This window comes from Salmo salar, unplaced genomic scaffold, assembly GCF_905237065.1.
Source record: "Salmo salar unplaced genomic scaffold, Ssal_v3.1, whole genome shotgun sequence".
NCBI classification, from domain to species: Eukaryota; Metazoa; Chordata; class Actinopteri; order Salmoniformes; family Salmonidae; genus Salmo; species Salmo salar.
In genome coordinates, this window is record NW_025548466.1 from 301886 (window position 1) to 311021 (window position 9136).

The following is a 9136-nucleotide window of genomic DNA, read 5'->3' on the forward strand; positions in this document are numbered from 1 at the left end:
TTTAACAGGTAATCATATTTTTTTCTCTCAAGAAGATAGGGGTCACAATTATTGGCACCCCCGTTTCAATACCTTTCAATACCTCCCCTTACGATGAAAACAAAGCCTTTTCTAAAATGTTTGTAATTTGGCAAACACATTGGGAGGGATCTTATACCATTCCTCCATACAGTATCTTTGTCTGTGCTTATTTTACAGACGCTCTGGATAAGAGCAACTTACAGTAGTGAACGCACACATTTCATGTATTTTTTTTGGGGTACTGGCCCCCCGTGGGAATCGATCCCACAACCCTGGCGTTGCACACACCATGCTGGCATTGCAAACACCATGCTCTACCAACTGAGCCACATGTTTTGTGTAAAGGGTTCTACATGGAACCAAAAAGGGTTCTACATGGAACTCAAAAGGGTTCTACCTGGAACTCAAAAGGGTTCTACATGGAACTCAAAAGGGTTCTACCTGGAACCAAAAAGGGATTCTTCAAAGGATTCTCCTATGGGGGCTTCCGAAGAACCCTTTTAGGTTGTAGTTCGCACCATGTTTCTAAGAGTGTATGGAGGAATGGTCTGAGATCCCTCTCAATGTGAACCCTTTTAGGTTGTAGTTAGCACCATGTTTCTAAGAGTGTATGGAGGAATGGTCTGAGATCCCTCTCAATGTGTTTTCCCATCTCATACAACATTTTGGAGAAATACTATGTGCCCTTATCCTCGTAAGGTGAGGTATTGAAAACAGGGGTGCCAATTTTGGCCATCATTTTTTTTACTTTCAGAAAATGTAATATTTATTAAACAAAATATCTTTCTCTCACCAATTGTATTAGTATACACTACCGCTCAAAAAGTTGGGGTCACTTAGAAATGTCTGGCAGCTTCATTAAATAGTACCCGCAAAACACCAGTCTCAATGTCAACAGTGAAGAGGCGACTCAGGGAGAAAGACACAGAGAGGCAGAGAGAGAGGAGACATTTTTTTGTCCATCTTAATCTTTTCTTTTTATTGGCCAGTCTGAGATATGGATTTTTCTTCGCAACTCTGCCTAGAAGGCCAGCATCCCGGAGTCGCCTCTTCACTGTTGACGTTGAGACTGGTGTTATGCGGGTACACATTATATAGAAACAGAATAGTCTAACATGTAATACCCATTTGTCACGTCCTGACCATAGAAGAGCTCTTATTTTCTATGGTAGAGTAGGTCAGGGCGTGACTGGGGGGGGGGTTATCTAGTTTATTTCGTTCTATGTTTGGTTCTAGTTTATTTTTTCTATGTTGGGGTTTTGTATGATCTCCAATTAGAGGCAGCTGGTCATCGTTGTCTCTAATTGGGGATCATATTTAAGTAAGTGTTTTTCCCACCTGTGTTTGTGGGAGATTATTTTGAGTTAGTGCACGTTGCTCCTCTGTCGTCACGGTTTGTTGTTTTTGTTTATAGTTTATTGTCTGTCTTGCAAAGTTTCGCATTTAAATGAAAATGTGGAACGATACGCACGCTGCACCTTGGTCTCCTTCATACGACGTTCGTGATAAAATTATATATAAACAGAGCAGTCTAACATCTAATACACATTATATATAAACAGAGCAGTCTAACAGTATACACATTATAAAACAACAGTCTAAATATATAAACAGAGCAGTCTAACAGTATACACATTATATATAAACAGAGCAGTCTAACATCTAATACACATTATATATAAACAGAGCAGTAACACAATACACATTATATATAAACAGAGCAGTCTAACATTATACACATTATATATAAACAGAGCAGTCTAACATTATACACAGTATTCTGGCATTACACACATACTGATTATGTCTACCAACCTTTCTCAGTCATATTGTCCTGACTCGTCACAATACAACAGACAGACAGACCGAGAGAGACACCAAGGGAGAGAGACTGACAGATAGAGAGAAAGAGACAGAGATGGAGAGGCATACAGAGAGGAGAGAGGGAGAGATTGAGGGAGAGAGGGAAAGATGGAGGTAGAGAGGAGAGATTGAAAGAGAGAGAGGGAAAGAGGGAGAGATAGAATGTCATAATGAGAGTTACTGCAGAATGAAGAGAGAGCTGTTTATCTTACCTTGACACTCTGGTTGCTACGCTGGTTGCTGCGATGTTTTAACAACGATGTCGGTTACTGCAGCAGCATCATGTCCTTTCCTCCGTCTCCTCTCGTGTGCCGTTCTCAAGTTCAACCCAGCTCCTTCCGCCTGCCCACACAATGACCATATATCTGTCAGAAGAGAGACGGAGGGAGGGAGAGAGGGCGTTAGAGAGGGAGGGAGGGAGAGAGGTAGGGAGGGAGGGAGCGTACGTGGGTGAAAGTGAGGGAGGTTGTGAAAACGAGGGATCGAGAGTGTGTGTGAGAGAGAGGCAGGGAGAGAGAGTGTGTGTAAGAGAGGCAGAGAGAGAGTGTGTGAGAGAGAGTGTGAGAGTGTGAGAGAGAGTCAGGGAGAGAGAGTGAGAGAGATTCAGAGAGAGAGAGTGAGAGAGAGTCAGGGAGAGAGAGTCAGGGAGAGGAAGAGTGTGTGTGAGAGAGAGCGTGAGAGAGAGTCAGGGAGAGAGAGTCAGGGAGAGAGAGAGGCAGGGAGAGAGAGGCAGGGAGAGAGTGTGAGAGAGGCAGGGAGAGAGTGTGTGAGAGAGGCAGGGAGAGAGAGAGAGGCAGGGAGAGAGAGTGGAGAGAGAGGCAGGGAGAGAGAGTCAGGGAGAGAGAGAGAGAGAGGCAGGGAGAGAGGTCAGGGAGAGCTGTGTGAGAGAGGCAGGGAGAGAGACTGTGTGTGAGAGAGGCAGGGAGAGAGACTGTGTGTGAGAGAGGCAGGGAGAGAGACTGTGTGTGAGAGAGGCAGGGAGAGAGACTGTGTGTGAGAGAGGCAGGGAGAGAGACTGTGTGTGAGAGAGGCAGGGAGAGAGACTGTGTGTGAGAGAGGCAGGGAGAGAGACTGTGTGAGAGAGGCAGGGAGAGAGACTGTGTATGTCAGAGTTGCGTGTTTGTGCATCTGCGCTCTAACATGCGCAGTAGCTCAAGCCCCATGTTAGCAGCACGAGTCCATGCACGAGCACAGTGTCATTGTAATGCTCTTTATGGTCCCCTCTTTATGGTCTACTGCAAAGCACAGTCTATATATTCTACAGTGGAACACAGTCTTTATATTCTACAGTAGAACACAGTCTATATATTCTACAGTAGAGAAAACAGGGAAATAACAGTAGAACACAGTCTATATATTCTACAGTAGGCACAGTCTATATACACACACAGTCTTATATCTACGCCATCTATATATTCTACAGTAGAGCACAGTCTATATATTCTACAGTGGAACACAGTCTTTATATTCTACAGTAGATTATTCACAAGAGCACAGAATATTCTAGAACACAGTCTATATATTCTACAGTAGAGCACAGTCTATATATTCTACAGTGGAACACAGTCTTTATATTCTACAGTAGAACACAGTCTATATATTCTACAGTAGAGCAGCTATATATTCACAGTGGAACATAGTCTTTATATTCTACAGTAGAACACAGTCTATATATTCTACAGTAGAGCACAGTCTATAGAATAATTATTTTGTTACCAAAGCCCCTTCAAATCAAATCAAATCAAATTGTATTTGTCACATACACATGGTTAGCAGATGTTAATGCGAGTGTAGCGAAATGTTTGTGCTTTTAGTTCCGACTATACAGTAATATCTAACAAGTAATCTAACCTAGCAATTTCATAACTACCTTATACATACAAGTGTAATGGAATGAATAAGAATATGTACATAAAAATATATGAATGAGTGATGGCCGAACGGCATAGGCAAGACAGAGTAGATGGTATAGAGTACAGTATATACATATGAGATGAGTCATGTAGGGTATGTAAACATGATATAAAGTGGCATTGTTTAAAGTGGCTGGTGATACATTTATTACATACATTTTTCTATTATTAAAGTGGCTAGAGTTGAGTCAGTAGGCAGCAGCCACTCAATGTTAGTGATGGCTGTTTAACAGTCTGATGGCCTTGAGATAGAAGCTGTTTTTCAGTCTCTCTGTCGCAGCTTTGATGCACCTGTACTGACCTCGCCTTCTGGATGGTAGCAGGGTGAACAGGCAGTGGCTCGGGTGGTTGATGTCCTTGATGATCTTTTTGGCCTTCCTGTGACTTCGGGTGTTGTAGGTGTCCTGGAGGGCAGGTAGTTTGTCCCCGGTGATGCGTTGGGCAGACCGCACCAACCTCTGGAGAGCCCTGCGGTTGTGGTCGGTGCAGGTGCCGTACCAGGCGGTGATGCAGCCTGACAGGATGCTCTCGATTGTGCATCTGTAAAAGTTTGTGAGTGTTTTTGGTGACAAGCCAAATTTCTTTAGCCTCCTGAGGTTGAAGAGGCACTTCCCCACGCTGTCTGTGTGGGTGGACCATTTCAGTTTGTCCGTGATATGTACGCCGAGGAACTTAAAACTTTCCACCTTCTCCACTGCTGTCCCGTCGATGTGGATGGGGGGCTGCTCCCTCTCCTGTTTCCTGAAGTCCACGATCATCTCCTTTGTTTTGTTGACATTGAGTGTGAGGTTATTTTCCTGACACCACACTCCGAGGGCCCTCACCTCCTCCCTGTAGGCCGTATCGTCGTTGTTGGTAATCAAGCCTACCACTGTTGTGTCGTCTGCAAACTTGATGATTGAGTTGGAGGCGTGCATGGCCACGCAGTCATGGGTGAACAGGGAGTACAGGAGAGGGCTGAGCACACACCCTAATGGGGCCCCAGTGATGAGGATCAGCGGGGTGGAGATTTTGATACCTACCCTCACCACCTGGGGGCGGCCCGTCAGGAAGTCCAGGACCCAGTTGCACAGGGCAGGGTCGAGACCCAGGGTCTCGAGCTTAATGACGAGTTTGGAGGGCACTATGGTGTTAAATGCTGAACTGTAGTCAATGAACAGCATTCTTACATAGGTATTCCTCTTGTCCAGATGGGTTAGGGCAGTGTGCAGTGTGATTGCGATTGCGTCGTCTGTGGACCTATTGGGGCGGTAAGCAAATTGGAGTGGGTCTAGGGTGTCAGGTAGGTTGGAGGTGATATGGTCCTTGACTAGTCTCTCAAAGCACTTCATGATGACATAAGTGAGTGCTATGGAGCGGTAGTCATTTATCTCAGTTACCTTAGCTTTCTTGGGAAAAGGAAGAATGGTGGCCCTCTTGAAGCATGTGGGAACAGCAGACTGGGATAAGGATTGATTGAATATGTCCGTTAAACACACCAGCCAGCTGGTCTGAGCATGCTCTGAGGACGCAGCTGGGGATGCTGTCTGGGCCGGCAGCCTTGCGAGGGTTAACACGTTTAAAATGTTTTACTCACATTGGCTGCAAGTTTTGGTAACGGGCCGTGTCAGTGGCACTGTATTGTCCTATGAAAGCGAGCAAAGAAGTTGTTTAGTCTGTCTTGGGAGCAAGACATCGTGGTCCGCGACGGGGTTGGTTTTTCTTTTGTAGTCCGTGATTGACTGATAGACCACATACCTCTCGTGTCTGAGCCGTTGAATTGCGACTCCACTTTGTCTCTATACTGACGGTTAGCTTGTTTGATTGCCTTGGCGGAGGGAATAGCTACACTGTTTGAATTCGGTCATGTTTCCGGTCACTTTGCCCTGATTAAAAGCAGTGGTTCGCTCTTTCAGTTTTGCGCGAATGCTGACATCAATCCACAGTTTCCGGTTGGGGAATGTTTTAATAGACGCTGTGGGTACAACATCACTGATGCACTTGCTAATAAACTCGCTCAGAGAATCAGTGTATTCATCAATGTTGTTTTTCGACGCTTATGCGGAACATATCCCAGTCCACGTGATCAAAGCAATCTTGAAGCGTGGAATCCAATTGGTCGGACCAGCGATGAACAGACCTGAGCAGGGGTCCTTCCTGTTTTAGTTTCTGTCTATAGGCTGGGAGCAAAAAAATTGAGTCGTGGTCAGATTTTCCGAAAGGAGAGCGGGTAGGGCATTATATGAGTCACGGAAGTTAGAATAACAATGATCCAGAGTTTTGCCAGCCCGGGTCGCACAATCGATGTGCTGATAAAATTTAGGGAGCCGTAAACTACCCACCACTGCGACCTGTGTGCTCTAGTCGGCTGGCCCTCGCTACATATTCGTCACCAGACCCACTGGCTCCAGGTCATCTATAAGTCTATGCTAGGTAAAGCTCCGCCTTATCTCAACTCACTGGTCACGATAAAAACACCCACCCGTAGCACTCGCTCCAGCAGATATATCTCACTGGTCATCCCCAAAGCCAACACCTCCTTTGGCTGCCTTTCCTTCCAGTTCTCTGCTGCCAATGACTGGAACGAATTGCAAAAATCGCTGAACCTGGACACTTATATTTCCCTCACTAACTTTAAACATCAGCTATCTGAGCAGCTAACCGATCGCTGCAGCTGTACATAGGCCATCTGTAAATAGCCCACCCAATCTACCTACCTCATCCCCATATTGTTTTTATTTACTTTCTGCTCTTTTGCACACCAGTATTTGTACTTGCACATCATCATCTGCTCATCTATCACTCCAGTGTTAATTTGCTAAATTGTAATTACCTCACTACCATGGCCTATTTATTACCTTACCTCCTCATGCCATTTGCACACACTGAATATAGACTTTCTTTTTTTCTATTGTGTTATTGACTGTACGCTTGTTTATTCCATTTGTAACTCTATGTTGTTGTTTGTGTCACACTGCTTTGCTTTATCTTGGCCAGGTTGCAGTTCTCAATGAGAACTTGTTCTCCACTAGCTTACCTGGTTAAATAAAGGTGAAATAAAATAAAATAAGATACATTTTTAATCTTTCCCAGAGCGGGGATGTAGCTCAGTGGTAGAGCGCATGCTTCGCATGTATGAGGTCCTGGGTTCAATCCCCAGCATCTCCATTTAAAATTACTGCATTGACCCAACCAACTCCTACTTTACAGAATGTTGTAATTCTAAGCAGGAAACAGAGACGTGCTAAATAATTTGGTTTTGTAATCTGAAGAACATTCCTTCAATCCCTGTTCGTACAATTATAGAACAGAAGTGGCATGATTGCCATCTTTTATGGCGTCATTTTCAAAAACTGAAGTTTATGGGTTCGATCCCAGTCTGTACCTGGTTTAAGAATTGCTGCTATCATTTCCTTGTAGTTTCAATGGAGTGGTGTATATAAAAAGTACATTGTATTGATATTGCATTTTATCTGCAAATGAAATGGGATGGAAGCTCAGAGGGGGAGTGCATGCAAAATATGGATGAGGTCCTCGGTTCAATCCCAAGATTCTCCACTGAGTTTATTTGTGTGCCAAATTCACATTTACACAACTACTACTTTCCTGAATGTTGAGATATAATTCAAAACGTAGAGTGGCATGGTGGCCAAGTGGTAAGGTGTTGGTCTTGTAAACTGAAGATCATGGGTTCAAATCCCTTCTGTGCCTTCATGAAAGACATCTGATATCATGGACCTGTGCATTAAATGGAGGACTTTGCAGAAAATCAAGTTGTATCATTACTGCAACTCAGCTATTATAGTAAGGTGATGAATCTCTATGGTAGAGCCAGTACTTTACATGAATGCGGTCCAACGTTAATCCCCAACTTCTCTGTTGAGTGTAATTAGTTGTTAAATTAGCTTTTGCACAACTCCCACTTTCCAGAATGTTGACATTCTAAGAAGGAAATAGATATGCTAAATCATCTGTTTCTGTAAACTGAAGCACATGGGTTCAATCTTGTTTGACGTTATGGAAGATATGATATTAAGAAATGTTTTATTAGAACAGTGTAAAGAAAAGGAAATTGTATTGATATGAACCGACTGTAGTTAGTGGCGGGCCCTCGCTAATCGTCACCAGAACACTTCCAGGTCATCTATAAGTCTATGCTAGGTAAAGTCCGCCTTTATTAAATGGTACGATAAAAACACACCAAAGACTCAAGATAACACTGGTATCCCAAACAAAACCCCCTTTGGCTGCCTTTCCCTCAGTTCTGCTGCCAATGACTGGAACAAATTGAAAAATTGAACCTGGACACTTATATTTCTATCACCAACTTTAAACATCAGCTATCTGAGAAGCAAACCGATCGCCGCAGCTGTACAAGGCATCTGTAAATACACCCAATCTACTACTCATCCCCATATTGTTTTTATTTACTTTTGCTCTTTTGCAAAGATTTGTACCTGCACATCATCATCTGCTCATCTGTCACTCAGTGTTAATTTGTAAATGTAATACCTCATACCATGGCTATTTATTACCTTACCATGCCATTTGCACACACCGAAAAGAGACTTTTTTCTATTGTGATTGACTTACGCTTGTATTCATTTGTAACTCTATTGTGTTTGTGTCGCACTGCTTTGTTTATTAGGTGCAGTTAATGAGAACTTCACTAGCTAGTTAAATAAAGGTGAAATAAAATAAAATAAGATAATTTTAATCTTTCCAGAACGGGATGTAGCTAGTGGTAGAGGAGGCAGTGTATGAGGTCGGTCAACCCCCAGCATCTCCATTTAAAATTACCGTATTGACCCAACCAACTCACTTTACAGAATGTTGAATTTAACGCAGGAAACAGAGACTAAATAATTGGTTTTAATCTGAAGAAATTCCTTCAATCCCTGTTCGTACAATTATAGAACAGAAGGGCATTATATGCCATCTTTATGGGCATTTTAAAAAAGTGATCCAAATTCGGGGAAGAATTGCATATTACTTTCAATGGAGTGTGTATATAAAAAGTAATTGTATTGATATTGCATTATTCAAAGAAATGGATGGAAGTTAGAGGGGGAGTGCATGCAAAATATGGATGAGGTGGCAACTCCCAAGATTCTCCACTGAGTTTATTTGCGTGTGCCAAATTCATCATTTACACAACTACTACTTTCCTGAATGTTGATATATAATACAGAGCGTAGAGTGGCATGGTGGCCAAGTGGTAAGGTTGAAATGAAGATCATAGTTAAATCCTTTTATAAAACATGATAAGACTTTAAATTGAGGAGCAGAAAACAAAAATATTGCAACACAGCTATTAGTAGTAGGATGAATCTTAGGTAGAGCCAGTACTTTACATGAAT

At 43.0% G+C, this 9136-nt stretch overlaps 1 protein-coding gene and 2 non-coding genes across 3 annotated transcripts in view; 2 read left to right on the forward strand and 1 right to left on the reverse strand.

Annotated features, from left to right (window-relative positions):
* LOC123724029 (glycine receptor subunit beta) overlaps positions 1-2377 on the reverse strand; it is a 56541-nt gene extending 54164 nt beyond the window's left edge. The window contains exon 1 of the mRNA XM_045712407.1: positions 2097-2377. The gene's annotated coding sequence lies outside the window, so the exon portion shown is untranslated. The remainder of the gene's footprint in view (positions 1-2096) is intronic.
* A 4495-nt stretch (positions 2378-6872) lies between these two features.
* Positions 6873-6944, forward strand: trnaa-cgc (transfer RNA alanine (anticodon CGC)). Its single transcript has one exon. It is a non-coding gene; the product is annotated as a tRNA-Ala (tRNA).
* A 471-nt stretch (positions 6945-7415) lies between these two features.
* Positions 7416-7487, forward strand: trnat-ugu (transfer RNA threonine (anticodon UGU)). Its single transcript has one exon. It is a non-coding gene; the product is annotated as a tRNA-Thr (tRNA).
* Positions 7488-9136: the final 1649 nt, after the last annotated feature.